This window comes from Grus americana, chromosome 1 (assembly GCF_028858705.1).
Source record: "Grus americana isolate bGruAme1 chromosome 1, bGruAme1.mat, whole genome shotgun sequence".
Lineage (NCBI taxonomy): Eukaryota > Metazoa > Chordata > Aves > Gruiformes > Gruidae > Grus > Grus americana.
Window position 1 is genome coordinate 172296797 of NC_072852.1, and position 26394 is coordinate 172323190.

Below are 26394 nucleotides of genomic sequence, written 5' to 3' on the forward strand. Positions count from 1 at the left end.
AGAACAATAATTAATAGATTAATGAACTAGGTGAATACAAATCTACCAAAACCCTCCCCCAAAACAACCAAACAAAAACCACCCAACAAACCATGGGTAATGCTTATCACTGCTGCAATGGAATCTCTTGACTTCAGGAAGCATTACTGTAAGGCTTATGATGCACCTACTTATTCATAATCTCATGTCATATACTTCGGTATTTTCTGATATTTGGTCCCTTGCACAGGTAACATTTTTGTGGACAAAGACGTGACTATATTGTCATGGGCAATGTGTAACCCATTAACTTTCAGGGTGCTAACTCTTGCAGTAAAGTAAGAACATTGTCAAACAGCACCACTATTTCATATCCAAGGCTTTCTGTGGTTATATTTATTCAAATGGTGGGCTTCTGACATGTGAGTGTTAGCTTACCAGGTATATGAATAACCAGCCCTGCAGTCACATTGATGTGAAATAAGATAACACCCACAGGGAGGACAGCTAAGAAGAGAGATTACTTGTAATTCTTGGATTGGCATTGTGGAAATACTGTATTAGTACAATTATCAATGCCAATAAACCATGCTTGCAATAAGATCAGAGGAAAATACTGCCGCATACAGCAATAAAGAAACAATATGATGTTGCTGCCCCTGCTACTCCACACTTCTAGTCTAGTGTACGGAAATGTGATTTCAAAAAGTGGACTGTGACTTTCTGCATGTTCAGTATAGTCACTTTGTCACCTCTTCCTATGAAAAGTATCTGCTTTACTACAATTAAGACCAGATTTAAGGCAGTGCTTAAAACAGGATCCACCACACATAACACACACTGATAGGACTGGACTTCCTACAGAAAAGGTATCACAGTTACTTTTCTTTGAAAGCATGAGACAAAGAGGAAGAGGAGCCATTTATATCTCCTCAGGGACAGCAAGTTTCAGGGAAACACTGTCTCCCTCATGAGATCCAGTCTCACTAGGTTATGGAGACTGGCTCCTTGCTTGTGCTCCTCCTGGCCTTGTGAACCTTGTACCTTATTTTACTGCAGTCCAGCTTCAGTAGGAGCCAAGAGCTCTTGGAAGACAGGAGGTGTGGATGTAAAGCAGACTTAACTCGTGTCTTTTACAGCCTGAAGAACTAGCCACAGAAATGAAGCACACCATCTCTGCACTTTGAAATGAGGGAATCTTCTTAATCCTCTCCAAGATGCGCAGGAACCGCATTTGAGCGAAGATTTTGCAGAGACACAAGAAGCACTTGCTTTGCTGTCCTGATGCAGTTTACGAACTCAGGAAATGGGCAGGCTGCCAGGGACACCCTATTCCTTAGCACTTTTTATTGGATAAAATAAATTTTGATTCAATATGTGGGATTTTAGCATTACTTTGCTGAGGTGCTTAACTATGCTTGTCTAGAATACAGAGAGGTTAGTCTTTTAATTATGGGGCGTGTGTATTCCACACACAGGCCAGATATTCACAATTTGCAATCCTGCAGGTCAAGGAAATTTTTTTTTCAGTAATTTTGTACAAAAAGATATAGCCTCCTTGCTCACATTTAAGTAGCTTCAACATCAAGTTCACCTATTCAAAAATGATTGAACTGAGATGAGAATCACACTTGAAGGATAAACAGTAAAATAAAAGAGTTTTCTACACTAATCCTTTGGAGGTTTAAAAACAATGACTAAAACAGTAAGAGTGGCTAAAGGACCATAACTAAACAGAGGAATCTGCTAAACCAAAACAAGCAATAGTCAAGGCTATAATTCAGTAGGGCTTCATAAACATATATACATACATGCAAACACATATATGGAGAGATTGTATGTCTAATAGGCTCTCTATATCCACAGCTAAAAGTGCCAGTGAAAAGGTAGTGGCAAGCATCTAGGATTCATTGGCTGGATGTCCTAAGTGTTGGGAGATGCAGCTTTGCTCCTGGCTTTCTGTTTGCTCCCTGCGAATGTCTTCCTGGCTGCACAATGCCTCTGATCCAACTGGGAAAGGCAAATCTCCAGCCACTGCTGGGCTAATCTATATTTGGTGATTAGGGTACCCTACTCCCAAAATGTGCATGGAAAAATATTTCTCTGAACCCTTTTATATTAAGGGCTGTCTAGGAGAGATCTGTAATTAGATTGGTTTTCCAATCCCAACATTGTTATATAAAAGTTACCCCTGTGTTCAAACTTGACTCTTCTATTACACATACACAGCGTTATATTCAAGACAAGTTCTCACAGTCTACTAAATGGTCTTAAAGACCATTGTGAGGTATTGTTCCTATGCATTGATTAGAGAAATTTTGCCTAATTTTGGTATTTGAATTGTATCTAAGGGCTAGACAACTGAAGATTAGGCAATGCAGCAGTCAGCTCTGAAGTGTCACATCCCATTTTTAGATATAGTTTTAAGACTTAAAGGCTTGTATCTCTGCTGAACACAGCAAGTCTGACATCCAAGCAGTAGCTAGGGACTAAGACTGAGCTGGGATTTAAATGCATTAAGATTGATCAAATGTTAGCCACTGAAACAGATATTCTCATGTAAATTACAACTCATTAGTTGAGTATTTTATTGTAAAAACTGTTTCTAAGCTTTCTCCATTTAATATACAGTTAATTTCAGTGTATCCAGTTAGCTAAACATTCATTTAAAGAATATCTTCAATTTAGATTTCTATCATCTCTAGGCCCTAAATTAGTGATGAATTTTAGTCTATAATTTTACTTTATGCTGGGTCTGTAACTTTAGTGGCACAAACTGCTAAACCTGGAGTTTCAAGAACTGAATTTGATACAGCTTTATCAATCAGTTTAATAATACCCCTAAGAAAAGATTTTACTTAAAATCACAATTAAACTGATTTATGAACAATATAATTACTTCATCAATCAAGCATTTCAAAAGTTCATACAGACTAGAATTTTGACTGAGAAGAAACTGGTTTTACTTGATTTGTAAAATCATACCTTTCCCAAGCAATGCGATATTTTCATTGTACTTTGTGACTAGCTGGATATTCTTTCCAGTTGCCTTTTACCTTATATAAAACTGTAAAATTTTTCTACAGAGTTAAACTTTTTTTTTCCTGGTTCTGCAATAAGATGCAGGACATACAAAAGAATGCTGGTCCATGATATGTTCTCAAACATTAAAACAGTAGAAATAGTAATAAGAGTAATACAGAGGACAATAAAGATTATTGAAAATATTCAATTATTTGTCAGATTATGCCACTCAAAAAATTAGTTTCAGGATCAAATTAAGGATGTGGACATAATCCGCCTCTTATTTACATCAAGCTTCCTCAGATCCAGCTTTCTTCAGCTCTGTCTTTCAACTGAGAGAGTAAAAGAACTATCAGGTCCCTCTAACATAGCACAGACAGATGAGAGATAAACTTTCCCCTTTTGTATTTTAATTTTCATTGTTTTACATTTAAATATTTAACAAAAAAGTGTCAATATTCCTTTCTGTCGAAGATCTGAAATCTAGCGAGTATCATTGTGCATATATTCACAGTTATTTAAATAAGCAGTACCGTACTTATTTAAAATGTTAATAAGTATGATGAGATTATTCTTCTGTGAATTTTGTACAGTATAGACAGCTATAATGAGCTAGTGACCCTAGGTTCTCTTTTATACCGTTGCAAAAAAATCCCAGGCATTGCTAGTGTGCGATACATCTGAATTATTTTGGATGTCTCCTTCTGGTGAGATGTTCCTGCCCCGAGTCACAGTGTCAGGAAGGTGATGATTTAGCTCAGATAGATACCTCTGTACAGTCCCAAATCTGTGATACTGTACATACCTTTTCTGTTGTCATACTGAAAAATGTTTTAAGAATGGCTCTAAAAGAAGGACGGCTGCAAAGACAGACAGGAAGGGTTGCAAGTAAAAGGAGCCACTAGGAAAGAAAGTGCATACGCAAGAAAAGGATTCTAAACATGTGGAAAGTTGGAGGGAAGGTGGAAAGTTACTGCGTCGAAGTGAGGAGTGGGAACCATATCAGGAAGAAGTGACATGAGATAGGCAATTGGATCTAAGGAGTTCAGAGCCATCAAGATGAAACCAAAAAGGTTCAATTTGATGGGAAAGCTAAAGATGATCTAGTGGAAGAACTAGAAGAGCAAAAGCTCACCACAGCACAAACAAGGATTGTAGAGTCCTGCATTTGAGTGTCATAAATGTGGAAGCTCCACAGAGCAGGAACTTGCAACCGTAGGAGGAAACAATGCAAACCAGGGAGTCTTATGGTATATCATAAGTGTGCATCCCTTCAGAAGGTACTGTGGCTTGAGATTCAAATCTTCCCTTCACTACAATCAGTCTGAGGAGATGAAAGGGAGAGATCTTCACTAGAAGCATAAGAAAAAGTTGTTCAAATATTTTTTGCTGCCTTTCTCTTTCGACCTTACTGTTCACTTTTTTCTTTAAAAATTTTCAGGCCATTTGGCATGCATGGTAGTCTCCTGCCTCTAAGTAATTGAACAGCTTAACCAAACCACTGATCACTGAAATATGCTTGTCTAAGCAAGCACAGTAGGGGATTCTGAATAAATAAACCAGGCTTTGTGACAGTAACTTGTCCTTTCAGGATGAAAAATGAGGAAAGGACTAATGAAAAGAAACCTAGAACAATGCAGGAAAGGATAACCCTTGTCTGACACAGAAAGAGAAATTCCTTGTGTGTAAAGAGAACAGAGAAAAGTGAAAGATACTTTAAAAGAAGCAGCTTGTTATACATTCTTCTTGTTTCCCAAAATTTCCGAAAACAGCTGCATAATTTTTAGAGTACTTAGCACGTCAATCACCAAACTCTTGCAAAAAGACTCTTACAAGTGCCGACAATTGCATGGGCCATCGTGATATTTCTGTGGATCTTTTATTCATACGTTTACTCCTTCTCATGCTGTCCAACGTGCACAAATAATGAGTGTAGACTTCAGCTTTACACAATTCTGGTGTGGCTTCCTAAAACTGTAATGCTGTCTCAGCATTGCAAACAGAACCATTTTAAAGTCACCATTCCTGTTGCATCTTTGAGGACATCTGCTTATAGCCAGCAGCACCAAAAATCATTAGGTGTGTAATTTTCCAAGGAATACCACTTTTCTTTTAATTGTATTAGTATTTAGGTGATGGAATATTTTGCAAGCTATATAGTTACAGTTATCAAGTCATTAAGATACATGAAAAATAATTGACAAATATACAAGTAAAAGGAATATTCACAAGATGCTAAATGCTGGTAGTGCAAAGGAGGAAAAGAAGCAAGCTTGTTAATTTCATGGCACATTTTATTTCATAAAATTTTATTAATGTTTATAATTTCCTAACAAGAACATCTATCATCTAAACAATTAAACTGATAAACTTATAAAAGTGCATATTTGTCTCATTCTGACAGAACAAAATTCTGTTAAAATGAGAGCAATAAAATTTAAATGATTAAAAATTGGGATAGCAAAGGCATAAAACCCTTCAGTAAATATCTAATGGACCAAATAGCAATATGGAATAACTATCAGTGCTCACAATTAAAGAAAATGCAAAGTCAGCAGTCTGGTCAAGATGTCAAAGGAAGTTTAGTTTGGGTATGTAAGTTACAGTCATTCAGGGAAATAAAAAAAAAAAAAAAAAATTGATCTAGAGCTTGCTCTTTAAGGCCAGAAAGCTATTCCAGCCACAGAACTGACACAAAAATTACAATTTGTGATTTTCTTGATTTCTCTTTCTATAAAAGCAATACCAAAAGACGTATCTTGGACAATGTACCGAACAATTCATTGGACACATAGTGTGCTGGACAATGCACACACATGTACAATGCTGTACAAATGCAGAAAGGCCACACTAGTTGTAAAAAAGTCAAGCCAGGTGTTGGCAAAACTCAGCCCCCTCCTTCTCTTTAAAGAAGTCTTACTTTTTCCCTTCCTTTTTTCTGTAAACCTTTTCTGTGTGCACTTTCACATTTCAGTGGAATAAGGAATGATTTCACACAGCACTGGGTAAAAGTTCATCTTTGGGAAAGTAGGTGAAGAAAACTTCAGAACATTTTGAAGTGTGTGAATTAGTGCTCCTAACTCTGAACCAAGGCACTAAAGCCAAAGGAGGAGGAAAAAAAATAAATTGATTTTTCTTCAGAGAAAAAAAAGTGTAGCTGCATTTCTACTGATCCCTATCTGCTGAGCTCTCCCATTCTGGGGCTACACCTGTGCCTGCAAAATCTAGACTATGAGCTATGTCAGGTCAAGCTATTAGGAACAGTTAGTTCATTGGGACCTATTAGTTCAGGGACCTGCTTTATGTATCCTCATTAACGGCCCATCCTCTCATAGAGGACTTTCCTTGTTATTAATTAATCTCAGCACCTAGCTTTGCAAAGACATCACAGTGAAGATGATCTTACTGGATCTCTCTCAGTCCGTACACATTATTTTTTTCTTCAGCTGTGCCTATAACCTGCAGTAAAAAGATCCCTACCCAGCTGCAAGTGGGTTGATCCCAGAGCTAAGCGCAGGAAAACTGTGTTAGCGCATTGCTGCCTAGCTGAGAGAGAGGAGGTTTGGCCCCGGGGTTGCGCTGACGTGAGTGTCCTGCATTTGGGGCTCAACTTAGCCCCTCGCACTGGTGCTTTGCTCTAAATGTACCAGCCCGTTGAGAATTAGCTGGAGTTTTCGACGGAGGCACATCACTGGAAAACGGTCTCAGGAGCACAAGCTGATTATTCAGGTTCCCCTTATGGATTAGTGTTAGTTACAGGGAGAGGAGTCAGATCACGCGTATGGCTGTGGTAGAAGGTCAGTGAGGCCAGAGCCTGGAGGAGGGACCTCCTTCTGGAGCAGAAATTGAAAAATTGCAGCGTTTATAAATATTAAATCTAAGTTTAATATATCTGTCCCCTATCAATTAAAACCAAACAGACAACGAGGCATAATGTTGTATTTGCAATATCGATCACTCTAGGAATGTTTTGACAACCCAAATTCAAAATCAAGGGTTCACTTCATGACCAATGAAGTAAGAGTAAATTGTTCAAAAGGAAGTAACTTTGTCCTGAATGCTAAGAGCTTCAGAAATTGCATTACTGAAAATCTCTTAAATATATGAAAATAATTTAGTTAAAGACCTTAGTTAACTTCCTCCATCTGAAAGTATCTCTTTAAGAGATCCACATTTAATTTTATTAATTTGGAGACGAAAGAAAACAGGCAGATGCATAACACTGACATCTTTATAAAATATTTAACAAAGGTATCTGTCGAGGTTTTCTTTATTTTTTTTCACACCATAAGCTTCCATCTACTACTTGACATAAAAAAAAAAAAAAAGCAGAATCTGAGCCAAATGGAAAGAGCATATCAGATCTCCAGAAATCACATCACTAGAGAGCAAAATCGTTTTCTGACTTTCAGACTTGTGAGATAAGAAAAGAATATTGTTAACTTCTCACCAGATGAACGGGACAGTTTTTAAGCAAAAAAAACCTGTGTCCTTTTTTTTCACTAGACTTAAATCTCATCTGTGAAATCAAACAGGGCTCAGCTGAAAAATCATTACCATTAAGAATGGGCTAGATTTCACTCACAGAAAGCAATTAAGAACAAGTAGGAATAATTTTAGGTAGTCTTGATGGAGAAAAAGTGAGTGGGCTGATTTGAATTTCCTCTTCCAACATGCATGAACATTTTAAAACCTGGCTATGTACGTACCTGGAATGAGTAAAGGCCTGCGAGTCTGAATAATTAAGGGGCGAAGGAAGATGGCAAAGGGGGTGAACCAGGTCAATCTATTAATCTTCTCTACCAACATGTTCATTTGAAAGGAAAGAATGCATCATTTCAAGAGAAAAGCATTAGAAATCAGTAATTTGAACTTATTAGAATTTTCATGTGTATATATTTAGAAGAATATACCATATTCAAGAATTGCCCTGATACATCAAGCCAAGATTTTAAAAAGATTTTACAAGTGCACACACCTGTGCACATCCATATATGTATGTGCAAATATAAATTTTATTAACGCACATATAGGTTGATGGAGGATCAGCAATCCATTTTCCTCACAAGTTCTTCTCACTGTCCATTAAATGCTTGTGATTCAGAGCCACATAACAAAATGCAATCTATGCCAAAATAACTGCAAAAAACTGTAGCTCAGATATGCATTCAAGTCACTGTGTCTTTACTTTTTACCTATATTAGCCTTAAAGGTTGCCAAGCAAAATTTCAGACGCTGTAGAGACGTGTAAGTTTTTTACATCTCTTGACTTGATACATCACTGATGTGGTACGTAAATCTAGCATGTCCCACTATCAAAAGTTGTGCTCCAATTAAACAAACATCCTCACGACCTGAAGAGCCAAAGGCAATCCTGCAGTAACGGTTCTTCAGTAAAAAAGCTATAATGCCTCCTAATCAATGGACCAGCGCCTAGGCAAAGGCAAAACTGGAGTACTCGTTTTAACAGAATGGAAGATATTTTTCCCTAACATCAGCAATGAACGGTCACAGTGCCAGCCACTTCCCTAGGAGTCATGCTTCTACCACATATAGATTAAATTATGAGCCTTGATAGATGACATTTCGCTAGCAGCAATAAGTGCAGGCATCTTAGAGCAGAAGCTGCTCTTTTCTCCTCTTCACATAACATCCAATATTATTGTGTGTTACATTACCATAAACATCTGCCTTTGGAGTCTGTTGCATGTGTTATTTAATTATTTTGTCATTTACTAGAATTATACTGTGCACAGAGGGTTTTCATCCCAACTACCTTATATTAATTTGAAGTCACTGGTTTTAAGTATCATTGCAGGAAGGATTTCAGATAATAGACCATATTGAAGCAAGCAGCTCTAATAGGCTATCAAATTTTCCAGAGGAAATATGGGTTCATTATGAATGTGTTGTCTTTCTGTACATACCTGTAAGAAACTTCTCCAAAAATTTACTAGTGCTGATGCAAGAATATTTCTGAACACGCATGCTGTAATAAGATTAAATACGCCTATTGCTTTGGCACTGTATATTGTGCAAAACCGTTATGCAATTCTTTGATCAAATGGTAACAAATTAAAGTCCTCACTGCTTCAAATAAAATGTGCACCATGTTTATTTGATTTGTGCAAGAAAACAGGGAAGGCCTGGTTGCCTTTTAGAGAACTTGCAGGAAGAAATTACAGTAAAAACACACATTATCTGCTTCAGCGATCAAGGCACAATGTTCCTTCCCACTCCCCTTGCAGAATTAACGCAGCCCCGCATGGCTTTAGTTCCCATCAAACTCACCACTACCCCGAGATGAAAAAAAAATCTTACTCCCAATCAGTTTGTACTGTTGATAACTACCAAGAAGTCCACGCTGGAAAATAATATGACTGGGTCAGTGTGTGTTGGAGTCTCATTAAAACTAAGGAGTCATTTTTATGTATAGTGAACAATTAACTTTACGCAAAATTCCTGCCTTGGGGCATTGTTTGTTATGAAAGACAAAATAAAAATTGGGGTCTTGATCTGTCAAAGTGCTGAGAAACTCAACTACTGTTGAATTCAATGCATGTTCAGTACCTTCCATTCTTGTTTAATTCAATGTCAGTTGAAGGTACTCAGCCTCTCCACAAGGTTCTCGGAGACCTGGGGTTCTCCTACTCCACAATGTCACTTCTTATACATCTCACACAGACAAAGCCAAAGCTCTCCTTTAAAAAAGCAAAGCCTGCCAACGCCAGCCATGGTGGATCAGGCACTTTTAGAGGTTTTTCTTTCCCCACCGTTAGCCTGAATTTTGATATACTAAGAGCATTAGACTGTTTTAATTTGTTTGCAGTCCTTATGCCAAGCGGTAGGAACGCGCTGCCTTACAGTGAGTCCTACCACGTTTTGTAGTGCCTTATAACAAGATTACTGAAACATATGAATCTTTTTCTTAAACATTGTTAATAAAATATTAAATTGTGTATTAAAATTTTCAGAATGACATTCTCGTGTCTTGAATTTATTTATAGGAGAAATAAAAGAAAACTTTCTGAATACGCAGTGATTTAACCCTGTTATATATTAATATAGAATATGTTGAAAGGAAGACAAACACATTTATGTTTATACAGTTCATATTTCCATTATCTATATATCTTCACATAATTTAGAAACATGAATCACAGTAATTTTCCAGGCAATAAAAATAACAGTTCTGAACCTCTTTTATGTTTATTGTATCTGCTTGCAATGTTACCTTGATTTTTCATACTGAAATACCTTCTGATGAGTTTTTTGTTGTGGGTTGGTTTTGGGGTTTTTTTTTCCCATGTTTTACTCTACTTCTGCTTGCTTTTACATAAACGTACAGCCTGAAAGAATAATTTTAAAATCTCACTCTTTCAGCTTTGGTCAAGTTAACACACGGCCATTAAATCTGACCTGTTACAAAGAATTTCTCATTTTCTCTTTTCTGAAATATTGAATAACTATATATCAACACAATGCACCTCCATGTGTCCACAATGTAACAGCCATTAGAAAAATGTGTTTAACCCTGCTGCTGGGGAAATGGATCATCAAATGTGGGAAAAAATAAATTAAAAATTGCAAGGGAGCATAGTTTTTAAAACAACAGAGTTAAACAGCAACACGATGTGCAAGTGTTTGAATTCTAATTCTAGTCTGTAAGTAGCATCTTTACAATAAAATGGATAGATTGCCATATCGGTCACTCACTTTCAAACTAATGCTGTTTTACTGACTGACAGAATCCCAGCTTAATTTTATTGGTTTTGTTTTTCACCATTAAGAAGTGTCTCTTCCTCTAGTACTTTTTAATAAAAGAAAATTGGGCTTTGAGTTACAGTGAATTTGTATGGGTCACTCTTTTTATACATTCTTTTGCCATTATTTGTCAGACAAATACAAATGAAAAATATATATCTACTGTCTGGTTTTTCTCTGTGCACTGGAATAAAATAAACTTTGGTTTATTTTCAATATCATTCTGACAGACTAATTCCAAGATTCTTTTTTAATACACTTATATTGCAGGTAGCTGGATGGAAATAAAATTACTATCAAAAAAGCAAAGATACTCATACAAATGGCATTTTGATCCAAATGAGGGAAGCAGAATCAAGCCAGTTGATTTGCTTTTGGGTTACATTTGTAGGTGTTATCGAAGAACTTCTGAAATAACTGTGGTTCTTCTAATCTGCTTCTTTGTTTTCATTTTATATTTTACCTCTTTTTTTTCCTCTTTTTTAAGAAAGAATATGTTTTGATATTGCCATCTCTGGGATATTTTTTTCTTTCTTTCTCTCTTTCTTTTTAAATGTGAGATAACATGTTGTATGTCCATTTCTTGTGGTTTATTTTTCCTTAGAGAATTCCCAAGACTATGCACTGACAGATCTTGGTATCCAAGGGGGAGTCTACTCACAGGATTAAAGGCGAGAACCTCAATTAGACTATCTCTGATTTCTTCAGATGTTTTTTCTAATCTTTTAATATGGGATTAAAGTCAGCTAGAACCAAGCTTGCTTTTTTCTTAGCTGAGATCTTTGTTGCAATGCAAGCTACATATATTTTTGCTTCTGTATTAAAAAAAAAAAGGGGGGGGGAAGAAAATTAAAAAAAAAAAAGAAAAAATGCTTATCTCTTTTTCCTTAATTTGGAATCATTCTAGTCCAGATGAGGATAATGAACTTTTGTCAGCTCTTATGTGATACTGCGTACAAAATAGCTTGATAAGCAATGTGAAGCATACACACGCTTCTCAATGATCTGCAGGAAAACTCCCTCAGAGACTGATTAGCCCATGCTTGTCACAAGTAGGGGAGATAATTATGGGGGCTTAACAGTCTATATGGTGGATCTTTTGAGAGAAGAAGGGTAGATCTAAGACTGTCTCATGGATCAACCATAATTTTTAATATTACAGATAACGTGTGTGGTTTTTTTAGTATATCCCTGGAGCCTGGGTAGTGACTCTTCCCATAGAGTGACATCATATTACTTTTTGAGAAGATAAAAATTGTTCAAATTAGATTATCCCTAATTAGTATAATCTTCTGAACCATTCTGAAAAGTTTATTGCACCCATGCTGGCAGTCTCTGATTCCATATTGAGAGCTTCTTATTACAATGTGTGTGCTAATCCTTAACCATGGAAATGAATATACGGTACATAAAAGTAATGTTGTTGTATTTCTTCACTTAATAAACTCCACACTGTACTCTCATTCCAAAGCTAATAGCTATTTTTATGGTTCTCTGTATATCAGATAACAAAATATTTCAACCTTTTTTTTAAATAAAGGGTATGTCATTCTAGTAATTTACATTCATTAGACTAATGTGTTTGTTAAGCAGTGCTGGCAATTTTGGGGAGCTTTAACAAATGCCAAAGAAAAAAAAATGTTCTTTACCCTTATTTATGAACACAGACATCTTGTGAACACTTAGTCCTGTGTATATATTTATAAAGTTACTAAGCAGAACAGTGTGTAACATAGCCACACTAACGCTGACTCCTCTGTTGTCGGTGACTACAGTGGTGTTTATGGATGCTCCATCCTCCAAAAATAAAGACACAATTTTCCCTTCAGGTGTGCATATCCTGCAGAAGTGGTTTTTCTTGTCAAAAGAGCATAGAGGATTGAGAGTTTTGAACTACCCCCTCACAAAACCTTTTTTTGCCATTTGACACTAGCTGCACAACCCAGTAATTCTGCATGCTTTCCAGTACAGCTTTCATCAAAGTGATATCCCACACCGTTCCACGACCCAGTATTACCTTTCCATCTTTTTCCTTGGGTTTTCCTCACCTTTTGCCCACCACATTTTTGTGTGTGAGTTGGTAGGCTTGCCAGCCCCCTCGCTTGGGCTGCGTTGCTGCGCTATTACGTGGCCAGAGTAAAGCAGCCGCTCGCGCCTTCGCAGCGTGCAAAATCAGAAGGACTCACAGGACGCACATCTTTCACTGGAGGCACTGTCCTCTCGGAGCAGGTTAGCCTGCATGGTACAGCAGGCATTGAGCTTTGCTCTGCACCCCTCCAATTGAGGGAAGTGCTCAATGGTGTGCAGCCCCGCTGTAAAAATTACACAGCAAATTAGATAAATAAGAGCAATTTTCTTCCTCCACTTTGCTTTCTGAAGGGTATTCAGGGCCTGTGGTTATCGACAACAAAGCTGAAGTGTCACAAGGCACGTGGGCTTCTAAAAACAGCCCCTCGGCAACATTATGGGGAGATCCCAAGCAGCAGTAAATTGAAGTAAATGTGTTAAATTTAGTGAAGATTCGCTGACTTACACTACCCAGAGGTTTGTCCCTCTATCTTGCACATGCTCTTCCGTTTCTAGTCAAGACGACACCACTCCCAAATCTGCGAATTTTCTTTGACCTCTTCTTTGCAGGCAGGGCTAAAACGATACTTTGTCTTCCTCCCTCAGCAGAGGATTTAAAGGTTAAAGCCTCATTTATTTGCATGGTGGTATTGCTCTTGCTGTGTCTGTCTCTGAAGTTTCTTTACCACAGAAGGGCAACAGAAGTCTGAAGAGCATTTTAAAAGAGCAGAAAGATTCTCACTTATGATTATTTCTGGGTCTAATCTTGTAAGGCCAGGATAATGCACTCGGTAGTAACCCGTGGATCAGTCAGATTTGCTGGGACGCATTTCATTGATTTCTGACTATGAGTTGCAATTGATCCTGCTACTTTTAGCTGTCCTCGCAAAGCTGGCCAGTGCCACTAATCCTCTTAAGCAGCAGTCAAGAGATGCAGATAAAAGCTGGTGATTCACCTTGGCTCGAATAACAGTGCTCTTTAAAAGAAAATAGAGGGTTCATGCCTTGGATATAAAAATGTATAATCTGTATGCTGACTGCATGTTGTGTCACAGTGGAGCATATTTCAAGGCTATTAATTAAGACAATAAAAGATTGAGAGCTCAGAAAGAAATTGCTACTAACAAAAGCAATAATTCTTCTATCTTTACATATGAAAATGGCTATAAAACCAAATATAAATGATTTTTGTATAGAATTATTGTACCTAGATGAACCTGGGAGCACAGGAGGCAGCTGTTCTTGCAGATCTAACATTTTTATTTCAAGACAAAGGAAAGCGGTTTGCAGAGAACCACAGAAAATCTAAGTGCAACATTTTGGCATCAGTCACAGTATATTAAGCAGAATACTGTGGTAGAAGGAAATACTACAATCAGACAAGAAAGTATCAGGATGAAAACGCTGCACGATAGCATGAAGACAACCTAGACAAATGTGTGAAAAAACAGATTAAACCTACAAATTTTCTCTAATGGTATTCACAGCTTTTTCATTGTGTTTCCTGTGAGGAAATGTAAGCGATGTTGTGCTTTACTGAGAAGTTGAAAGAAAGTGAAAGCCAGATGAAGTTCTCCTGTGAGCATGTTCACATGAGGCCTGTATTGGAAGTGTTCACCAGACTATCAGCAATTCTCTTTCACCTCCTGAAAAAAGTTTTCGGTGTCTCATAAAAAAGTAAAAACAATATCATGAAAATTTGATGCTCAAAACACACACCACGAAAGGCAAATAGTGATGAGTTACAAGCACAGATAAAGCAGGGTTATTTGTCCAATCCGTAGGATGAAATATATTTGTGTTGTCAAACAACATCAAATAGCAACCAAGCTCCATGTGTGGGATTATTGATTATTAAACGGGACTTAACTCATCAAATAAATTATTTGCTAGGAATAGTTCACCCTGTTCCAGTCAAGAAGTCATGCTGTGATTATTTTACATCTCTTCATAGCTCTAATCCCTTTTTTCTGCAGTCCTAGGAGGGAATGCAGATCTCTCTTCCTCCTTGTCTCTCTTCTGTTCCCTCTGCAATGGCAGAGGGCAGCCCCGCCACCTTCCCACCATGCAGGGCCCTTTGCCCAGGCTTGACTCTGAAGCTTTGTGTGTTTCAGGAAGGAAAAGCCATGTTCTGTGCATCACAGTCAGTCTGCTCTCCAGTATCGTGTGTCAGGATGGGCCCGTGGGCCCACATTTCTCCAAATGAACTTCAGGAACTTAGAGAGGTAGTGGATTTTATCATCAGCCCTGATGGTCATTGTGGACAAACAGGCACCTCCAAATGGCAGTTCACATCTTCACGTCGGACTCAGTCCGCAGATGGCAGTTCCCAACTCCAGCTCCTCACAAATATTCCTCAAGTCAGGTGGTGTGATTTTTCCCAGAGGTTCTCTGTGTTAGTGGCAAAAATATCTCCTTATCCCATTAAGAGACAAAGATGCACCATTTTCTGCCTGTGCAGTGTTAGTTTTTGCTATAAAAAGCTGTTTTCAACATACCAGAGCAAACAGAACTAGAAGAAAAGAGTAAAAGTCTTTTGTTTAGAATTTCTGAAAAACAGCATCTTACTATTTAGACCTGCCCAGAAATAGCACGTTCTTTAGTTCTTGTATTTACAATTGCATACTCAAATTTTCATCAGCCCTGAGCATTCATGGATCCGAATGAACCTCTAAGGAACTGCCAGCGCTCACTGTCTCCAAGAACTGTAAACTCTCTCAAGTTGAATGTAAATTTTTAAATAATAATAACAATAAAAAAGTTCTGAACATTTGGACCTTTCTATTTCTTCCAGGTTTCTGGTCTCATTATGATCAGTGTCTGCAAGGCAACATGAAGAAGGAAGGAATTAACTGAAATGTTGGTAGAGAAATAGTCCAATCTTTGTGTTGCCACCCACTGAAATCTGGTTTTGTAATTTCACCATGAACATGATAACTCCACCGAGCTCCCTGAATTAACATTTGTGTAAGACAATGGCTTCTGATGGCTATTCCTTGGAAGATATTTCCATAAGTCCTTATTGGCTCATAAATCAGTATTTTCATTTGCAACTGCTTTTCTTTCAGAATTTTTGTCGTAGCCACCACAAATAGTGTGCTATGTCTGTGCTCTTAAGGAACAGAAACATGTAGCTGCGCACCAAGGCCAAATGACATGAGCTAATTTGCATCTCCTCTGCTTAGGCACAGTCCCCTGTCGAGCAGATTTGGTTTAGAGATAGGCCTAAAGGGAGGAACCTAACGAGGAAGATTTGTGAACAATCAGGGATGCGGTCTTCGAATTTTCTCCTTGGACCTACCTTAGTACTATGTCCTAAGTAACCTAAGTTTTAGTATCCCCACTCCCTGAGGACATGATTTGAAGTCACTCTGGCCCCTGTCCAGAAGAGCTACTGGCTTTTCTGACCATAGAAATGAAAGTACAGGAAAGGGCTACCATGTGCCTGGGGTTTGACCCGGAAACTGGGAGACTTCTGGCATGTATATATCGTATTCAGAGGCATTCCTGGGTGCACCTGTGTAGAAATAGTACAATCAGTCTGATTTCCTCTGCTGAGCTAGTCATATATGCTTATTTCCATTTTTTTAAAAATAAGAATTTAGCACCTTAATAGGATATAATTTACATATTGCCTGAATTTAAAATAATCCTGTTTAGTCACCAATAAAATGCCTCATAGAGTTTGAACACAATAAGGTAGAAGTGAGATGCAACTGAAATCTACCCTTTGACAGACAGCTCCTGCAGCTAAAATGATCAAACTAAGCGTGACTTAAACAAAGGCGTGCCCACCCCAGATTTCGGAAGCACCAGCATGATCTTTTAACACACGGTGTTATATTGACTCCTGAAAGTTAAACCGAAGTAAAGGTACAAAGAGTTTATTAACATCAGGCCAAAGAAACATCTTTTTCAGTACCCTTTTTTCCCTACAGGCAGGAAAGCATAGCATGAGCTCAGAACGGATAATTAAGAGCTTTACCTGGAGAAAACCACCATGTTAATTCTCGGATTCCTCTATGGACGGCACTGGAGGTGAACAGCAAATGGGCTCAATAGGCTGTTAGATAGGACTGGCTGTCAAACAAGAATTTGCTGTGCTTCACCATTTGTTTTCCCTTCTCATGAAATGAAAAATAGACCTTTAGAGTGTTCTGGGGAAAAGACTGAGTGAGAAGGATGCTCTCTACACAGCAGCCAGCATTGCAATTGTGAGAATTGAAGAAAAGGCATAGAAATAGCTTCAAAACTTCTTTTTACCTTTTCTAGAGCACAGGTTTCCAAATTCTAAGCAAATCTTTTCGCCGCTGACATACAAGATCAGGCTTGCTCATTAGGTAGAGAAGGATGAATAAGTCCAACAGAAAACCTTGAGATATTTCCTGTGAAACTGGATGATTTCAATGACTGACATTTTCTGATTGACAAAGTTATCAAAGTAACTCAAAGTGGTTCTGCTATTAAATTTAAATCAGTTTTGCATCATTAAAGATGCTCATCTGTTCCATCCTGAGCTCGTAGATCACTGCTGACTTTTTAGGATCTGATGACATCACTGGAAAACCCCTCTGAGCAGTTTGTTTCATCATTCAACTCCCTTTGAGCCAACAAAACATTAGAGGTGAAATTCATTTCAGTTATCATTGATATGTAACAATTAGATATTGAACTCTCAGCTAATCTGATTTTAGGTACCTGTTTGTTGCAGACCACAAAAGAAGCTTCTGATATTATTTTATTATTTTTTAAAGGTATTTTTAGCATGGCTTTTGGTAGCAGCTGCTACTAATAAGCATCCCTACTTAGAACTGTCAGGTCTCTGCAGTTATATGATGCTGCAGTAATTTCTAGGCACAAAGAGGAAACTGCAGAGGCCTTTTCTTTTTAAGGTAATATTGCTTTGCTCTTTTCTTTTTAATAATGACATTACTTTTACTGTATAGGTAGGATTTAGCTATCTTTTTTTCAGTGTTTTAATTTTAAATATTAATTAGAAAAAATATTTTTTAAGCATCACTTTTTAGAGAAAGACTGTGCAGTACTTACCACAGATTAGATGAAATTAAGCAGAATCCTATGCAAAAAATACTTTGAAAATCTGCAAAACTCTTTTCCATAGCATTCTGTTGAATTCCATTGCAGAGCTATTAAACTACATCTACCAAACAGCTAGCATCGGACCAAACAGACAAACAAAGCATTTCAAAAAGCTCCTATTTTGTTAAATTTTATAGCATTGCTTCATAATGGACAAAGCAACAGTTCTTTTTTTATTGTCACAGAAATGGATAAACTTTTATTATTTCTGTTGATCTAATAAATGTCCATTTTAGCCCATGTTCTGGCACTTAGAGATCAACTATTTACAACAGCTGGTTACAGAGCTAGCACTTGTGGATGTATGGGCACAATATCTGCAAATTTTATTTTGAAAGCCATCTTTTGTATTGTCCACCTTTTGACCAACAAAAATTCGGTATGATGTCCTTATTCCAGAAAGGAGGATAAACAGATGATGGAATCAGTTTTCTTTGATATATTTCTCTAAGCATATAAAAAGTCCTGCTTTGCAGAGCACAGAAGAGACTGTTTCATTGCTTGCCACTCTAAATCTCTTTCAGCCAACACTTTAATGTAGCCTCCCACTTCATGATTGTCTCCCAGATTCATAACCAGGAGGAGCGTGGGCTTTCTTCAAGCTTCTCATTTGCCTTTGGGCTGCAACATGAACTCAGCTACCCCTCATAGCAAGCTACTTGAAATAAAACAGTCTATTTAAACAATTTTCTTCTCACAGTGTTATTATCATCATCATCATCATTTGTAAAGGGAGTTTGTATTATGAGATTGCCTGTGAGCTATCACAGAATGCCTTGTATAAATATAACTTGTGCAAAAGAGCTTGCATTCAAAGTGTAAAATGAGCGACAACAGGTGGAAGAAGCCATCAGCTGGAAGGGAGCACGAGGGAACAATGAAGCAATTATGAACAGTTGACGAAGCAGCAGTCAGAGAACACCAGCTGCTTAACTATTGTGGGAGCTCTAATTACAATTCTTCTTGGGAGAGTGAATTACTCTTGGAGCGCTCTGCCCAGAACCCTCCCTCAGGAAGGAGTACGTGATTTTGGGAAGAAGGAAAACGCAGCAGGGAGGAGCGCAAGGCAAAGCAACCCAAGTTCACGTGTGTGCAATCTGCTCCTCTTTACATATTCAGAGCAATACGGCATGCATTGCACTAGAGATTGTTGAACTGTTAACATACGGATCTCTAACATGATAAAATGTGTTATTTCATTATTTCAGAATAGATATTGAGCTATTAAGATAGAGCACGTCAAAAATCTTAGTGTTAATGGCTCCATGCTACACACTGACATGATCCATCTTAATGGCTTCTTTCCTTCACAGCTGCTATGATGTACTTTGTCAAAGCATAATATCAAGCCTTTCATTTGAAGTGCTACATCTTATCAAACCTTCTTTTGCAGTTATTCAAATGTATAATGTCAGTGCATAGTATGGAGTTCATAAGTGGATCTTTGACAAGATGTATCGTGTCAATACCTCTGAGGTGAAATTGATCCATGCAATGCTAGGGATTTGAGTCTTAACTTGATTCTTTTACCTTTATACCTGACAGTGTATCCTACAGTATATGAAATGGCACTACGCACCTATTTGTGTGGCGTGGGCAACTGAACCCAGTCCTAAGGGTCCAAATTGTGACCATAAGAAGCTTTAAATGACCTTTTTATTTGCTATTGATGTTGGATTCAATGACCTCAATGGTCATTGCCTGTAACCTCTGTATCAGGTCTCAGGGACTGGAAATAGGTACATCTACCAGCTATCTTCCTGTAAACTGACCAAATTCCTATGTAAACATTGCCCACACATAATGAATCAAGGAGAAGTCAGTATACATTCAAATTATACAATATATCGCACATGCTAATAATACATGGTGGTAAATTTAGATTCATACATTGCTACACAGAGCTGAAACAACCAAAATAGTTAGCATTTCCTTTATGAAGGAAAGTTTATGAACACAAATGGTTAGTCATGACTAAGAATAAAAAAATTGGCAATAAAAATTCATGTATATGTACCTGCGTGATCGCGTCTCTAAAACTGGAATAGTATCAGTCAAGGAGACAATATACTCAGTTAATCCATATCTTTGAGAACCATTTGGTTAGAAGCTCATAATTTTGATTGACTAAATATGGTCTTAAACGGATTTATTTTTACAGCAAAATAACTGGAACACTTAAATCTTCATCCAAAATGCCCAAACATAGGTGAATCTTCTTCAGAGGACTTTTTTTTTTCTTTGAGAAGGTATTTGTTTAGTTTTAAAAAGTCAGGTGTATATTTACAAAACACTCCTACACAGACACATGAAGCATTCATTTCCTTTTATGTATTTTGTATCGTTGCAATAAAAAAGACAGGACCACCTAGAAAATATCCAAAAACTCAGATTATGTTTGTTTCTGACAAGGCAATGACACATCTGTGTAGCTGAAATTGGAAGGAAAGTTCTCATACAAAGCGTGGATGAAAGCAGAAGGGACAAACTGAAGAGCTTCAGGCTGTGGTGCCACCCTGCGTGAGTTGAATGGCACAGGGCCAGCAGTGTCTATGGCTTCAGCCACCGGACAAGAGGAGTTAATAACCAAAAAGAGGGAGGAGAATGGAAACATCTCATTTGACACTAGTTTCATGCATTGCCAATAAACAAATGTCTGTGTTTTAGCACCGAAAGACAGCAATATCAGTCACCAATGTTATTTTTAACCTATATTGTACATGATTAATTTCAAACGTACCTAATAGATTGTATCAGGGCTTTCCACCTGCGCTGTATTTAAGATATGAATTAAAAGCACCCTAATTCTATTCAGAAAAGTCCATCTGTGCTAATGAACTCTTGCCGGAGGTTGCGCGGCAGCCTGTATCCCTGAGCACGTGTGCTCAACCTTCCGGGCTGCCTTTGTCTGGCCCCAGAGAACCCTGTCCTCAGCATAGAAATGGGAAGAATTCCCTTTGTTTTGGCTACAGTTTTGCCCAACAAGTGAAGCAATCACTACAGACTGCTGAGATAGATGTCTAGAGTAGCAATTTCTTATATGTGTGTGTTTAAATGCACCTTCTTATGAACGCCCCAAATTCTTGGGCCTTTGGGAAAGATGTCTGCTTTTTCTTATTGGCTTTTGGCTTTCAGATGTTAAATCAAGACGGCAATTTACTTTCAGCATCTGGAAGAAAGTCCCCAGTGTTTAAGGCACTACACCCCCCCCTACATTTTGAAACAAACGTCATTGTAGTATTGTATTCCAGGGCTTTAAGAAAAAAAAAAAATTGTAAGAATGAATTTTTTCACTTTTTAAATGTCTGAATGCCAATATAAAAAGTAAGAGTACACAGACACCGCAAATTTATTTTAAGAAGGTATAAATATCCCAACGTGATGAATAATTTGTACCACAACCAGAACCTCTTTAGGGAATCAATTCAGTGAAAGGTGGAGTAAGTTTAGGGTAACATGCTACAAGAAACACAAGAGCTCAGTAAAATATCACAGCTGAGTATTCTTTAATTTTCATCGATAATAGAGTAAAGGTCTTAGTAGACATTTTTGTAGGAAGAGCTACATCAAAAAACTCTTCTGCTCACATTGCATCTTATGTTGCAATCCTGTACTTCATTATACATGGTATGTATTTTGTTACTCATTGCCTTGAGAGAAGAACCAGAGATTCAGGAAGACACTTGATGAAGAGGTGGCATACTTCAACGCATAGCAAGGACAGATGTTGTGGTCAATGAACTGAATGATTATATACCGTAAGATTAGTGTTTATGGAGTGCTAAAGCAAGTAGGATGCAATAAAGTGATAGGGGCAGCTAATAGAGAAGTCGATTCTGCAAGATATTGGAGACAAGAAAAGACAGTATGAAATCAATATAATAAGCATGATATTCTTCTGTTGGAGCTGAGGAAGAATTCTCAAAAAAATACTTTCTCCCATTCTATGAATAAAAAAGTAAATGTAGGCTGTATTTTACATGCAAATTTATGTTTAATGATACAATTTCTTGTTCAATTGAACTATCACATTTGATTATTTTTTTTTAAAAAGCAGCAATTACAAAAATTACTGCGTATTTGCCTTTCATTTTCCATTTTTATAATTTCCGCTCCTCTTCTTACATACGTGGGAAAATAGCATGGCTACAGTACTGACTTGTAATCAAAGCCGTTAACACTGTTGTTAGTCTGCAGAAGCATTTCTTGAGAGTACAGTAGAGCAAATAACAACAAAAAAAAGGCATCAGTGAGAAATTGTGACAGATAACCCATTTCTGTTTTGGATGTTTATTTTCAAAACATAAAACATTAGAACCTGTAAATTATTTTCTTGAACCTCCACAGATATGTAGCCATTATTGATCTTTAAGGCTAAATAGATTCTTATATACTTTAAGCTTCCATCTATGCTGAGTCTTCAGCCAAGGCATAGTTTTACAAGTAGATTTGGAGACCACAGTCAAGTTACTTCATTTCCAGCTGCAGCCACCTTGCTCATGAAAACAAAAGATCCAAATGCCATTGTACTAACCTTTAAATATGCGGTTACCAGTTCAATTCCACACAGCTATTTAAGCCTGAACCTAGGTACAAAAGCTGGCATCTAAATATTAGTATTGCATTTTTCCCTCAGAAAAAAGAATCAGGGGAAGTTTTTCAAAGAACATGATGAGATCTGGAGTTATGGGATATGTGCGCGTGGTGGCTGACATTCCATGTTTAAATGATTGTCTAAGTAAAATTACTGGGATTTCATTACATAAAATAAAAGTGAAGTCTTGTGTGACAGTTTCTTTGAAAACTATTACCAGTTGGACAAACCTATCATCGGTTTACTTCAAGGATTTATTTTAAAATTCAAAAAGTTGTGTGTCAAAGTCTAGATGAGTCCCATTTAATTACCATTTCTCAGAGCGTATCACCTTTCATGAGAGATCAGATGAAGTGGATATTAATTTCTAGTTTCCTTTGGATTATGTTTTTGACATATGTATTTGATTTGCAGATCCATTAACTAAATGTCTCTGGACTAATCTTTGCCTTATTTGGCATATTAAATGCACAGCCAAGTGTAAGATAAGATGCCTGAAGGCATCGCTGTTTGGAAAAGGAAAATAATAATGCTGCAAAAAGTAGACTGTTGAAAAATGTGGAAACATGTTTCTCAAAAAAAATGCTAGTACATTTTCACATTTTCAGGGAAATTTCTTATGCAGGCAATCTCAACTTAAGGGCAATCTGAGTAGTCATATGGACTTTCTTATATGCATTTATATACTTTCTTATGTACATACCTTTATTTAAAGTTTTGAAGTGGTGCTATCATATTTCCCCAACTTACTCTTATACTATATGGGTGCTCTTGTTTGCACACAGGGTGAAGCAGAGAGCTATCATTTTTATCAATGTGTAGTTAAACATACATTGCCACGTTTTCAAAAGAGAAAAAGGGTATCAACAACCAGGAAGAAATACACTGGGAATGATGATGCTTTGCTGTTTACAAAGGTTGGACCCGCTCTGCGTAGTGGTAAGGCAGGTGCCTCCATGAGTGATGCTGTGTGCACTGAGATCCTTTGTGGCACAGCACTGCATTCATCTGGTAAGCTTTGGAAAAGAGGTGGGAGAGATGAAAAAATTTCAATGTATTCTCACCCTAGAAATTGTTTGGGAAATGCATGACAGTGAAATTCAAAAGTGAAATATTTGCCATTTAGAAATTATTTAGGGACCCAGCAATAAACCACATCTGTATTTGTGATGACTTAGCAACATATAAATAGGTGCAAGAGACACCTTTAGAAGGAGGGAAACCATCCCCATCCTCTGTTCAGTAAGGTGGCAGACACCAGGAGATCCCGCAAGGTCCTCAAGTACATCACTGACATTTTCCAAAGAGAGCAAAGAATCAAAGGGAAATCAAATGGTAGCTAACTTATGCCTCATTCAAATTCCATCTTATTGTATGTAACTGATTTCAAGTAATATCTTAGACACTATTATGAGAATTGGGTAACTGAGGTCCTTGCCCTGCCTGTGCAGAGAGGCAGGCACATGACAAGGGCAAGCCAACTCACCTAAAGATTTATATCAGGCTTCTCATTTTAAATCAGCCAGGGTGGGATTCAGCTCCGGATTCAGATACCCACATTTAAGCATCTTCATCTTCTCAATTACATATAAGTTCAGTGTCTAAGCTCCCATGATAGTAAATGGAGTGTTGTGGTGGGATCAAGATGCTTAACCATAGGCCCCTTGTGACATCTGGGATGTTCTGGGATGTCCAAGACAGCTGTGGCTCTTGCTGGGATATTTTAGGTTATCTCATTGATATTAGACTCATATTTATAAGCAACTGAACTAAACCATTAGTGCTGGGTCAGCTGAAAGACCCTAAAGGCTTGTGTGACAGTACTGACTAGATCTCAGCCGGGGGAGCTACGCATTTAGCTCACATGGTGGCACCCACATAAAGACATCTAAATTTGGGTGTCTGAATCAGAAACTGAATCCTTCTCCTAAATTTACAAAACATAAATCCAGGCCTTAAAAAAAGACCTAACTTTAAATCAGTCACAATACTTCCAAAACCTTATGCCTGGTGATACTTGACTACTGGGATTTTAGCATTTTTAGCACCATCATTTTCTGTTCTATGGAGCATCCACTTGGCCTTAAGCTGCTTCTGGTGCAAGCCTCCTGTAATACCTGTATGTTATCAGTCAGCCTGTGTGGCTGTCTCGGACACCCTATAGCCTTTCAACTGACACTAGGTGCCTATGTTTATGCACATCAGCTATAAAAGAAACTGACATGCTTAGCTCAGAGTAGATACATAGACACTGGTCTTCGATTGGAAAGATATCTAACACCCCACTTTATATCCACCTATAGAAATTCTGGTAGATTTCTATAGCAATTCTGTTAGACTCCATTCAAGTCCTTCCAGGTAATCTTTTATTGGTAGGTCTTACGCATGCCAAGTACACAACTAAATCTGCCATTGCTGAGTTGACTGGACCTGCTTGCTTTTTTAAATTTATCCACAACCTTAAATATTTTTTTTTGTGCTGTTGTTCTATCAGAGTGCCACAGCTAAGAAACTACTGGATTTAGAAGCAGAAGTCACAGATTCAGTCCAAGTAATTAATATTTCCTTCTATATCTAGTTCACTGGATTAATGTGTTCTCACCTCAATATATGGACATGGAACTGAATAAATCTTTTGCAGACATCCTATAACCCTGAATGGAAATGCTCTAGAGGTCAATGAGTAAATATGAAACTAAATTAATTTGGTTTAGTAATTCTGAGGTGCATCATATTTTTCATTGTCCTGCAAATAACACTGTTAGTGAAAAATCAGAACATTTTCTCCTTCATAAATATAAAACATAGCCATGCTAACCAGCAGATTTAGAAGTAGATTTCTAATTGTGTAATATGGTGGCATGCTCTTATTACCTCACTGTATTATGACACCTAACTTCACCAAAGTGTATTTCAATCCCCTCAGTGCCTTAGGGTATAGGACATATATTCTACAAAGAGGTATTTGCATGATTCCACGAGCGTGTATCAAAGTTCTGACAGTGCACTGAAAATAATTAAAATGCATTTGAAAGGTCTGGCCCTGGGCATTAGCTCCCTTTTTATAACATGCATCTTGCTGCAAAATGCAAAATCTGTGGTTTCCCAGACCACCCTATTGGCAGGACAGTGAGCAGAAGTGTTACTAACCTCCACCAAGTAACACTGTTAACTGGATTTTTGAGGTGCGGTAACTAGATTTTTTAAAATAAGTTACCATATTTTTTATAAAATGAATTACTTCTATGGAAAATATTCAATATCATAATCATTCCTTAATCTACGTTTGAGACAAATATTTTAACCTTCAGCTGAACTAATATAGTCCATGAAATGTTCAAGCCTTATTTATATAGAAATATAAATTTATACTTATATTTGGTGTGGCTGGGGGGAGATTCTGTGGCAATATTTTGGTCCAGTAAGCATGCAGAGTAAGGGTTTTTCTTTTTGATTAGTAACAATAGTTTTAATTTACTGAAGTGTCCACTGTATTACAGTCTTTGTAATTTTCTGACTGCTCTTCTGTAAGAACAGTATATTTTCAGCTCTAATTACCAGTACTACTCCATTCTCATTCCTTCTTGCACATCTGTGACTGAGTTTATGCACTATTGCTGTCTTTTTCCTCTCTCAGCATCCACTTTTTTGTACACCCAAAAGAAACAATTGATATTGTATTATGGTTGTTTTTCCTGGAGAGAAATGTGCCTGCAAATGAGTCTATTGACTGCTTCAGTTTCAGGCAAGTTATCTTATAAAAAATTGTGTTTGAGAACTGGTGCATTCATTATGGCTGACCTGCTGGGATATCAGAAATGTGGTAACGCAGGTTTTTTTGCTTATTTTAAATTCTGTATAAAGCA